The 12,448-nt window shown below is 38.2% G+C and overlaps 1 protein-coding gene across 4 annotated transcripts in view; it reads left to right on the plus strand.

Moving 5' to 3' along the window:
- The window catches only part of LOC131432673 (ATP-binding cassette subfamily G member 4), a 114,979-nt gene that overhangs the window by 17,536 nt on the left and 84,995 nt on the right, over window positions 1–12,448 (plus strand). Inside the window, exon 1 of one of the 4 annotated variants that reach the window (XM_058599080.1) lies at window positions 2,434–3,511. The exons of 1 other annotated variant lie outside the window; for it this stretch is intronic. The gene's annotated coding sequence lies outside the window, so the exon portion shown is untranslated. Of the gene's footprint in view, window positions 1–2,433; window positions 3,512–12,448 lie in introns of those variants that run through there. 2 more of the 4 variants (XM_058599079.1, XM_058599083.1) reach the window with 2 other exon arrangements.

A 12,448-nucleotide genomic window follows, 5' to 3' on the forward strand; every position in this document is an offset into this window, starting at 1 on the left:
CATTAGATTATGCTACTAGCCACACTCGCTTGTGGTCTCAAATGGTTACGAGGGATGAGTATTTACTCGCTCCTAGTGGCCTAACTCTCACATGCAGTTTTCCTTTCAAAACATTCAATGTGAGCTATCCTCTTCGTGAGGAATGGTTGACTGGTTATTTGGAACGACAACTTGATGAACACATTTGTTGTACGGACGGTTCTCTGTTGAATGGTCGTGCTGGTGCTGGTGTCTACTGTCGTGAAATGAGGCTAGAGCAGTCTCATCCACTTGGTAGATACTGTACTGTGTTCCAAGCAGAAATCTACGCGATTCTGTGTGGAATACAATTGACACTTCAGCAGAGGATCTGCGGTAAACGAATTAATTTTTGTTCCGACAGTCAGGCAGCTTCAAAAGCACTCAGTTCGAATGACTCACGGTCGAATCTAGTGATCGCATGTCGAACTCAAATTGAAGACCTCAGCATTTCAAATGCTGTTTACTTCTTATGGCCATTCTGGTATTACTGGAAATGAATGGGCTGATGAGTTGGCTAGAGCTGGTGCAACGAATGATTTCGTTGGTCCTGAACCAGCTTTACCACTTTCAACTAGTTGGATAAAGCACAAGACTCGTTCTTGGGCTGCATCCAAATATGCCAGCTACTGGCGCAGCTAGCAAACTTGCGCTCAGACAAAAGCATTTTTACCAGATTTAAATCTGAAAATGTCAAAATGTCTACTGCATTTTTCCAAGCATCATTGCAGTATTCTGGTCAGAGCTCTGACTGGACATTGCAAACTCAATAATCACATGGCTACTATTAAACGTGCTGAGTATTATTCGTGTGATTTGTGTGAATGCGATTATGGTACTTCATATCATCTGATATGTAACTGTTCCGCATTGACGCAGCTACGTATCCGGGTTTTTGGTTCTCCATACATGGTTGAGTCTGTGTATGCGGAGCTACAATTAAAGGATATTTTCTCGTTTCTCACCCAATGTGGTAAGGAACTATAGCCAGAAAGGTTCATCGTTCTTCCTGGAGTGAATGAATCCTTTCTGTATTCACCTTAAATAGGGTTTAGCAGATTGTTTGGCATCCTTTATGGGGTACCGACTTTACTTCTGCTCTTACATACTGCGAATCGTTCTGCATTCTTCCGGGAGTGCAGAATGGTGTCGCTTTTGTAAGATCTCTAAATCCTCTCGGGAGTTGGAGGTTTTATTAACTGTGCATCATTCATTGAAAAGAACGCACATAGTAACAAACCTAAATAGGTTTTACAGCAGACTGTTCGGGACCTCGTAGAGGTTCAAAATTTACTTCTGCTTCCACTAATTGTGATGCCCAGCAGTTTGTTCAGCATCCCTTAGGGGTGCAGAATTTACTTCTCGGGTCCACTTGGGTCCTCCCTCCGGGTACGTGACTGTGGTTGGGCGACTTTGCTAGGACATGGACTTATAATTTAAAATTACCTACTCGGGCCAGAAAATGTTCCGCCGAGCCTGTTCCGGGAATTGTTACCCATAAACGTAAAGCAAATTTTAGAACATTGCGCTCAAGAATGTGAAATGTGCTCCTGAAGCGTGAAATATTATACTGATTCACCACAGGAATTTGAAAAAAAAAATGGATATGTCTGAAACACCTGTCTTCTGTGGCATGAGCAATCTAACTCTGCTTTCTATAGAATTATTATGGCATGTCACCTGATCGCTTCGACTTGCAGAACGATAATAAGTAAACAATTCATTTATAATACTGTCGTACTCTTGCATAGGCGCAGGCAGAAAAGTACAAATCCCCAGAAAAGATCTGTTGTCTGTGGTGCTCAACATGCGATGTGACATTCCTAAACAGCAGTCGTCACTTTCTGGTCACGATGCACTTTTTGGGCAGCTTCCAAACAAACATTTGCATTTCACCAGCTCAGCCCAGTGGGACCAATGAACCGCATTGGAAGACAGCGAGCGCAATATTAATTCAGCGATATGCCACGGCTGAGCGACAGTCTCGATCATCATTCAAAACGACGTGCGATCGATTAACATCAACATGGGCCACATGAGATTCGACTGTTGTTTGAACAGCAGAACGCTTTTGAGAACTGTCGCGAAGCGATCAGTGATCTTTCGAAGCAGCCGCGCCAGGCCAGTTGAAGCTGGTTCTAATCAAGTACTGCCTCTTCTGTATGTATAGTCAAAACTTTGGATACACCAGTCTACTGCGTTAGTGTTGTTGATGTTTTATTATTTTTTTTTTGTTACGGCCATTATTGTTTGGTATCGAGTGCGAGTTAGTGAGAAAGAGAACCAAGAGAAAACCCGTTCATGTTTATTCCCCGACCCCACCCAACAACAGTCGCGCCGCTGCTGGTGGCGGAGATCCCCTCGTCCATCCAGTCCGTGCTTGCACACAGCTGAGAGAAGCGTCTGCAAGCCGCAAGTCCGTCAGTGCGTCAACCAGTCTGAGAGTTGTTGGCACCACAAGAGGACCGAAAAATATCGTACTGCCTACCGAGCGGACTAGTTTGTGTGTGCAGGCAGCTGTCAAAAAAATATATTTCTCATCAAGAAAAGTTTGTATCGGTTGTGTTTTCGTTTGACAGTTGCGAAATTTTTCCTGCTGAAAACAAATTCACGGTATTTCGGATCCAATGAGCCGAATGTTTAGCAACCGAAGAAATTTCTAAGAAAGCACTCACCATTTTGTCCCAGCAGTGATGACCTTTGCGGACCACCTTCCATCATCGTCGGTTCGGTTTCGGTGGGCTACTTCGACCGCATAATCGCGTGGAAAAGTTTGGAAGCTGCCGAATAAAAATCGCTTTCAAGGTGAAATTGCGATGTGTTTGGGAAACATACTAAGGTGCGTTGTGTTATAAAAATAGAAAACTCTCATTCCAAACGTAAACAGTTTTTGGTTCGATCTCAAACCAGATGCGATATCAGGGCAAATTAACGATCTGATAAAAAAAAAAGAGGCTGCATGTGAAAACATTCCGGTCGCAATCGCGGATGGTGCAGGTGGGCACCGTCGGGCAATCAATCCTACATGCGAAGGTGCGGAGAAAAATGAAATCCTCATCGAAATCGATCCTGGCTGTGTACCTCCACTAGCAAGTACGCCGGATTATGAGAGTCCAGAGAAAAGTCGAAGGGTGGAAAATTGCTTCCCCCCGTATAGTGCCGCGTTTCGGTTCGGTGCAAAAGTGGCAGAGCTAAAAAGAGAAAGAGAGTGAATAAGAGTGAAAATTTTGACGTAAGAGTGTTTGAAAGGACGACGTTCGCGAAAACCAAAAAAAAAAAATAAATAAATAGGAAACCGACTAAATTGCGCTCTCCTTGTTCGACCGAAAGAAGGGAGCGGATACAACTGGGCCGATGCCACACTAGCTGGAGAGAAAGTTACTGTTCTGTCGTATCCTGATACCGCTGACACAAAGCACTGATAACGAAGTGCGAGTGCACGCGACCTCAAGGCAGCATTTGTTGGCGTAGACGTAGGCGACACAGGAAAATTGTGAGTAACCCGAGAGGAGCTTCGGCCGTGTTTTGTTTGGTGTTTCATAATTCTGTTGCCACAGACGAGCACAGAAATTATTACTGTGGCAAACTTTTTGAGCAATATCATGTTTGAAAAGCAACTGAAAAACACCGAATAGATAAGCGTTCAGTTAGTTGGAATCGATTTTTCTATCTAGTTTTAAAGGTGTTTAAAAAAAATAAAAAACTGGATCCACGATTCAATCGAAAATATGGAATAATATTTGATTCAGTAATTAGTTCACAGCAGTTTTTTTCTTTATCCCATAACGTGTGGCTTTATTGTAAAAAACCAGTGGTGTAACGTTATCGCATATCACGTATATTTGCATATATATCACTAGAGGATTCTCTCAAAAAATTTTAACATGACTGTGATTGAAGGAAATAAACACATTTTTCAATTATTTTTCTACAAATTTGGATATTTCTACGGGATTTCATACAACTTACCGTTCGTTCATCAGTTCGATAATTGCATTGTAATGCGAAACGTAAAAATCAGTTTTACTTTAAACAAAAACGATTGCGTCATCCTGCTGCTGGATGGGGAGCATTAGGTAGAATTGGCCCTTCTAATGGCTACAAATGTTACCTAAAGAACTATTAGAATTACTTGTCTGTTGAAATATGAAAAATCGAAAGTGAATATAATTAGTTTAGTGAAGGTTTACAGTCTGATAGATTCTAATTACAAAATTTTGTTTCTTTTTGCCTTTCTCATATAGAAAGCCTATGCGATCATGGTCTCATGGTCCCATAGCCTGCTATTGAATTTCATCAAGATCCGACTTCCGGTCCCGGAGATATAGGATGATATGCATAAAAAAATGGAAACAATATGCACTCACTTTTTTCAGAGATGGCTGAACCGATTTTCACAACCTAAGATTCAAATATCCGATTGCACGGCTCCGAAACTAAAGCCTTGTTAGTTAGAGGGTATAAAAACTTAAATCGGCACTGCTGGTCCTCCCTTTTCCTGTTTCGGCAGCACCGAAAGTGATGAAGAAAATCTCAAAAATAGAATTCACTTCGATTTCTCTGTGATGCTTAAACCGATTTTCACAAATCTTGAATTGAATTAAAGCTCATATTAAGTTACAGAACGATGAGTGTCAAAGTTTTTATAATCGACACATAGATTGACAATATATACAACACCGGTCCGTGGTACGGTGGAAGAAGGAAACATAAAACGAACGATGTGTGCTTTGTTTTATTTCGTACACGCTATTAAGAAAACGAAACAGCTTCGGATGTCTGCTACTAGTGTGTAATATTGGTAGAAGTCTGTGCTACGGCTAGTAAAAATTTGAACTATTTTAAGATAAGTGCGACCGAAAGAATAAAAGAATGTAAATGAATTTAATTTTTTTTTTAATATGCAATTTTCGCAGCCGGTAGTGCAGTAATACCGTGCCGGTGGTGTAGTGATGTCATTATTATAATATAATAATAGTAATAGTAATTATCTTACTACATGTTTTATGCTGCAGAAGTAATTTCGACTATTCCGGTCATCTGAATCCGGTTATGGCAAACTTGGATGAAAATTAAAGAGGCTAAGTGGGTACAAACTAGCATAACCTTTTCACTTTGGATCGACGCCGATAGTGTCTGTTTTTAGGATCATCTAAAATAAACATTATAAATTATTATTTTGCAAATTACAGTAGTTGTAGATGAAGTATGACCACTATATGTTCCGCCAGAACTAACAGGCAAAAGAACACCATAATTGTCGATTCCTTGAAAATGGTCCAATAAGGACCGAAACGTCGGAAGAAAAGAAAACAATGGAGTTCCTACTTTATATAAGACTGAAAAGCCGATACATAACCTTCAAAAACTTTTCAATTTGAAAACAATTATGTCAATTTACGGTTATGTGCCCTAGCACAAAAATTTGGCTAACCCCTAAATGACCAAACCTGCATCCGCCAGAAATAGTCGAAAACATGTTTTTGTTCGGCACGTCAGAAAAGACATTGCACTCCGTTGCAAAACAAAAAGTGTTCTGTAAGTAGCAGAAACTTTACGTCTGCTTAGCGGTTCAGCACCAGTGATGTCCGAGCTCAGCACACGAGCTGCTCTATACATGCAGTGTGTGCCTATTAAACTCGTGTGCTGTGCTTTTTCAAACCAGACTCATGAGCGTGTGCTATTTGTGTAGTCCACCTACTGACAAGAGACAATACAAGAGCGGACACTGTGTGCTTAAAAATTATATTATATTATTAAATAAAAAACAAAAACGGACACTCAACTCAGCACGTGAGCTAGCACATGAGCCAGCTCAGGAACTAGCTCCCCATTCCAGCTCATGAGCCAGCAGATGAGCCAGCATCGCGAGCTGATTCTTCGAAGCATACGACTCTCGATCTAGTAGCAACACGGCACACAAGCGTGTGCTTCAGACTTCGTGTGCGTGTTTTTTTAAAAGTACAGCACACGGACTGTATGAGAGCTGGCTTGTGTGCTGGGCCATCACTGTTTAGCACTAAGCAGTTCAATTTGAACTGCTCTTCAGTGATGAGTCGAAGACGAAACGTAAAAATAATAAATTATGTCAAATTAAGAAAAATTTTATCGTTTGTTACAGCTTCACTTTAAGGTGAAATGTAGCGTCATAAAATGCGCGCAAAATTTTATCCGCTTCAGTTGAACGAACCGTCGCACAAAGCATACCAAGAAAAACGGACACATAGAAACAAGAACTTTTTCCAATGATTGAGCGCAGTGGGTTTACCTCTCGTTATATTGGCTTGTAATAAAGACTGGACGTAATGGATTTTTGAATCCTTCACACTTTAAATATATGCTAATTCAATCATTATTGTTAGTGATTACTCTTACACTAGAGCTATGAGTCATGAGTAATTATGAATGACTAACATGAGGCTATATGTATATGTATTGACCAACTTGCTAACCATGTATATGTCTGAGTTTAGTAGCAAGCATGGATTCTCCTTCAAAAGAACGATTGAAGACGAGATAACATTCAAGTATTTTCGATATCTTTGCCAGTCGTTCACCAGGCCCTTCCCGCCGATGAGATAGAATTTACGTAAAAGTATTTACTTAACTCGCATGATAGAGCGCGGTCGAATTTACTTATCGAATACATTCAATGCCAATATATTCCATTCTAATTGACTTTCATTATCATCTTCGAATAAGTAGAAAGTATTATTTCTGTTGTGTCAATAGGATCGTAGCACTAGCCATATGAGTATGCTATGAGTCGGCTGCGAAGTCTGTTAAAAAAGAAAGGCCAAATTTCTCAAAAGGAATGTAATTCCAAGACTTCCACACCCAGACATTTTCCTGGTGTGGATTCAGTATTCTCCCAGTACGGTTCAGCCACTTCTTGTCTGCGAAGTTTGTAGAAACAAATGGTCATATTCAACAATAAATGTAATACCAAGACCTTGCAATGCATTGAACTCAACAGAATTGGACATTATTAGCATTATAAATGACAGTTACTTAGAAAATAGACGATTTCTTACAATACCCATTTTATTGTAATCAACTAGTTTTTATTTCAACACAAAACCCAATGGTGCATAAATTCGCGTCATTATTTTATATGTAATTTTTGCTCACGATATAATGCCACCGTGCCCACCGTGCATTTCTCACACCACCTTAATACGAAACAGCAGCGCGCAAGCAATAAAAAAATGCGGAAAAGTTTATCTAAACTTTTTCAAATTTCGGTTGTTTTAGCTAAAATTTTATAATTTTGAGTTGCATTTTCAGATTCTTTGTGAAATTCTGCTACAAACACTACTTTTCAGTTCTAAAATCATGCCCGTGGAACGGAACAGTAACCGTTTATACATTTCAAAAACCAATTACGGCTCGCCAAAGCAAAATTTCAAAATTCTAAGAATACTTAGTTATGATAAATTTGATTTCGAAAACTTAAGTGTTTTTGGTTTTTCGAAAATCGATCTAATTTTTGAATAATTGATCAAAAACGCGATTTTCGCATTCCGCTACATTTCACCTTAAGTGACGGTTTGCCATTTTAAACATACTTTAACCCTATAGTTCCGGAACTGGAAGACAGATCCGGATGAAAATCCAATGGCACCCTATGAGACTACAAGTCCTTTCATTAGAGCCTGATTTTGTGATAACTGGTGCAGCCATCTCTGAAAAAATTGAGTGAGCTCCGTTTTGAAGATTTTGACCGCTTCTTCCAGTACTTCCGAAACCGGGAACTGGGAACCAATGTAGTTTGTTTAGCTAGCAACGGACATAACCTGCAAATTGAAACAGCTTTGAGCCAAATTTAGAAGAAATTTTCCCTTCGTTGCATCGCCGCTCTGAATGACGGAGGTTTTTGACCACTATTTCCGGAAACTGATAATCGATATATTTGAAATCAAATCAAAAGGCCATCAACAAACATGATCAAAATTATATGGCTAGTTCAAGTGATTTTAGTTCATTTTTACTGCTCATTACCCTCTAATTCCAGAACCGGAAGTCGTATCCATATGAAATCCAAAACCGTTTCATGAGTACGTATTTTTTTTTAATTTGAATCTAAGTTTTAGAAAATCCGAAAAAATGAGTGTATTATCACCTCACAAATCCAAAACCAGAAGCTTCAAATTAAACTCAAAAGCGTTCTATGGGGAAGTTTCCATAAGAGTCTACCGTACATCTATTTTCATGCACATATTTGAAGCAGACAATTAAACATAAAGTTACATTTTAAAGTGAGTGAATTTCATTTCGGAGTATGTGCTCACTCTTTCCGGTACTTCCGGAATCAGAATCTCAAGACTGGTATAGCCAAATTCAGTTCCAATAACCATCCACGGATTAAAGTCCGTTGCCGGTAAGGACTGTCCCAGAAAGTATGGACGCACTTTGATTTCGCTGTAAATAATTCACAAGTGTTAGATATTCAAATTTTATTCGATATGCTGATAATATTAGACTACAACAACAGAATATTATTCTCAAAATTTGCTACTTAGCCATTGTAGACTAGCTGGCGCACCTTCTTGCGAACGTTCCTCATTAAATTCCGTACAGACTTCTTGGCGACAAGTTTTGACACTTTTTTCCAATCTTTTTCGAACTGTTGAATGGTTTCGGCTGCCGAGACATGTTTCATAAGATGTGCTTTCGTTAATTCCCAAAATTCCTGAATTGGTTGAAGTTGTGGGCAATTTGGTGGATTCATGTCTTTTGGGACGAAGGTGACATTTTTGGTAGTATACCATTCTACCGTTGATTTCGAGTAGTGGCAAGAAGCAAGATCTGGCCAGAAGACAACAGGATCCTTGTGGCTTCGAATCATGGGTAGATTTCGTTTTTGTAAACATTTCTTGATGTATATTTCGCTGTTACATTGAAGCAGTGGTGATGAAGGGTTTCGAAATCTTACCGCAGCTACAAATTGCTTGCCAGACCATAGCTTTCTTACCACATTTTTCGACTTCAATCGATGTCTCGGACTGGTTTAACACTTGCCCTTCTCGCACCGTATAATATTGTGGTCCCGGTAAGGATTTGTAATCGAGTTTCACGTAGGTTCCGCCGTCCATGATTATGCAGTTCAAATTTCCAGCAAGAATCGTATTTCGAACCCTTCTTGTTTCGGACTACGTTTTGGTTGTTTCTGCTTCTTATAGGTTCGTAAATTCAAACGTTCTTTAGCACGAAGAACATTTGACTTCGAAGTGCCCACTTTTTTGGCCACATCCCGAACTGAAACCTCCTTCTTTTGCTCGAACGCCTTTCTGGGACAGTCTTTACCACGATTAAGAAATTATGAAAATCATGAAACATGTTTTTTTATGAGATCATGCCTATTACCGATGATTCTATGAGTAAATTATTGCTCATGATATGAATCATTTTGCTCATAGAATCATCGATAATAGGCATGATCTCATAAGAAGACATGTTTCATGATTTTAATAATTTTCACAAGTGTCCACTTATCTCCTAATAATCCCTGATGAAATATGGAATATAATTTTTAGGGGTCATCTCTAATTCCGTAAAGCGGTAGTGTTCAACACTTTAAGCACCTCGAAAAAAGTCTATGAAAAATTTAAGCTAAATCGGATACCGGTGGTGCCAGCGGGCGGTTAGAGTTTGGAAATCTTCGATCTAGAAAAATCAACATGAAATTTTCGAAACCGAAAAATTGCTTTAAATTTTTTTCGAGATACCGGAACTCGACGTTTCAAGCAATTATAAAATATTTGGCATAAAAAAAAGATTTCAAAATTTTCTAGAGTCGATTGTTTTCAAATTTTTGTGTAACTTTTAAATTTCCTGGATCGAAAACCGAATACCTGTAAAGCTGAAATAAGTTTTCGATTGTCAGAATCTGCAACCCCGATAAAACCCCGATTAATTTATGTAAATTTGACATTTTTACATAAATGCTCCTGTATCGCCTGATCCGGAAGTCCGATCGGATTAAAAACAAGAAGTTTTTATGGGATCAAAACATCTATAATGTTTTAAACTTTTTGTTCAAGTGTTGGTTTTTATACTAGGATTTTTTTTGTCAAATTTTCAACAAAGTAATGCCATTCTTCAACTAATAACCATATTTGAATGAAACTTGTTTTAGCATTATGATAGATTTTTCCCGATTTTTTAAAAGTCCAGAACATTGAAAAATAATCAATTGTTTTAAGAAATTTTGTAGAAAAAATGTCGATAGTACAATAAACTTAAACTTATTGTATAAAATTTAAAAAAAATTATACAATAAGTTAAAGTTTATTGTACTATCGACGATCTGTAAAGGTTTCATCCAAATATGTTTATTTGTTAAAAAATGGTTTGATTTTGTTGAAAATCTGACGAAAAGTTTCATTTTACAATAACTTTCAAAAAATAGTTTTTTCATTTTAATGATCAAATAGAACCAAATTATCATCACTTGAGCAAAAAATAAAAATACTAATTCTTTGGGTGATTTTACGAAATCTGACCCATGAAGAAGATCGGTTAAGCCATTTTCGAGAAAAATTAAAGACAATATTTAAATTTCGTTACACTTATCATCCTATAGTTCCGGAACCAGAATTCGGATCCAATTCAAATTCACGAAATTTGTATGGGGGCATAGGACCTTTCATATGAATCTAAGTTTGAAGAGATCGGTTAAGCCATCTCCGAGTAAATCGAATGACATTTGTCAAACACTGGTATTTGCTGATCTCGCCGAACTGATTCGAATGCTATATGGATGTAAGAAGTTATGTTCTTTCAGTAATGATTGCTGATTTATCAGTTTAAATTTATATGATGCTGAAATTATGTTGAATTCGAAAATACTGCCATCCTTCTAATATGTCTTATTCGAACGATTATGTTACTAAAAACGAACCATGTCTCAAATCGAAATTCGATCAAATGTCATGAAAAAGGGTGCAGTATGCAGTGTACTTTATCATGCAGTGCTCAAATCTGATACTGCTGGAATAGGGGGAAAAGTGGCAAAATATCGATATCTTCGTTAAAAATGAATGTAATTTAACAATCTATGGCTTGTTGGATAGCTATTACCGTGTGGACTCTAAGTCTAAAAACATATTCTCTTTTCAAGGTCATTTGTGACAGATTTTGTCAAAAAACAAAAAATTTTGTCGTAAAACTTCGTAAAACTCAAAAAGTAAACATCCGATCTCAAAACCTTTCAATTGCATTCCGGCCGACGTAGACTTCCATTTGCGACTAGTTTGGTCAAAATCGGTCCAGTTATCTCTGAGATCTCGACCTCTTTGTTAACAGCATACATACCGACACATACATACAGTTCATTGATCTGAATCGTGTGGTATATGATACTTGTTGAAGTTGAACGAATTTGATACCTACTTCTTTTATTTAAAAAAAGTAAGGCCACAAAAATTTGATAATTTGCAAAAAAAAACACATTGAACTAAAAGTTACAGACAGTCAAAAACTAAAACAAAACTGCTTTAAGCACTGACGAGCCGAAGACGAATCGCGAAGAAATCGATACTCAATAATTGTTTAAAATCGAAGAAACTCATCAGCTCGGTCATTTTCAGGTCTTTCCTAAAAAGTCGATTCCAATGAAATGTATTCATCCGTTGCATTTTAGCTAGCGTTAGCTCCGCCTTCTTAAAAATAAATGTGACACGAATATTTAAACAGAGCATTTTTACTCAGCTAGAATTAATATTGAATCAACTAGTCAAACTTGTGTTCACAAGAAGCCCACGAGTGGACTGTTTGGTAGATCTACTTTGTAGATTAACGATGGATGGAAATGCACTCAACAGCGGTTACGGTCGCTGAAATTCTTTTTAATTTTCATTATCAATTTCTCACATTTAAATTGGAATACTCCATCCTTCTCAGTTTAGGCCATGTGTCATGTTCGAGTAAAACCTAAAATTTTTGTTTAGTGCGATAATTTATGGCATACTGGAAAATTTCCTTATTTCATATCAGTCTCGATGGTGGAAATAAGCACTCGTACATTCCGCGCCTCGTAATGTCTTTTGCAACGCACCTCGATGGTGACATTCTGCCATTATACCAGGTGATTACCTGCCTGCAGTGGCAAGTGACAATTATCATTTATTTCTCGAGCGGCATCGATCCGTACCCTATACCTTCCAACCGAGCGGTAATTACATGTTGGCATGTATCGGCCTGGGCTTTAAGCGACCGCCTTTTCCGACCTACATCTGCTGTAGCAAAGTTCACAGCCCATGGAACTGTTGGGATTTTTGTTTTTTAATGGAACACTTTTATTCCTTCCGATTCAGCAAACTTTCCATTTGAATCTACAGTACAATATTGTTTCTGTGTTCGCTGTGCAAAATTCTAATGGGGCCTCGTCGTTTTCCTTTACACATTTTCATTCCGTACGTTTTTGCCA

Source organism: Malaya genurostris, chromosome 2 (genome assembly GCF_030247185.1).
Source record: "Malaya genurostris strain Urasoe2022 chromosome 2, Malgen_1.1, whole genome shotgun sequence".
NCBI classification, from domain to species: domain Eukaryota; kingdom Metazoa; phylum Arthropoda; class Insecta; order Diptera; family Culicidae; genus Malaya; species Malaya genurostris.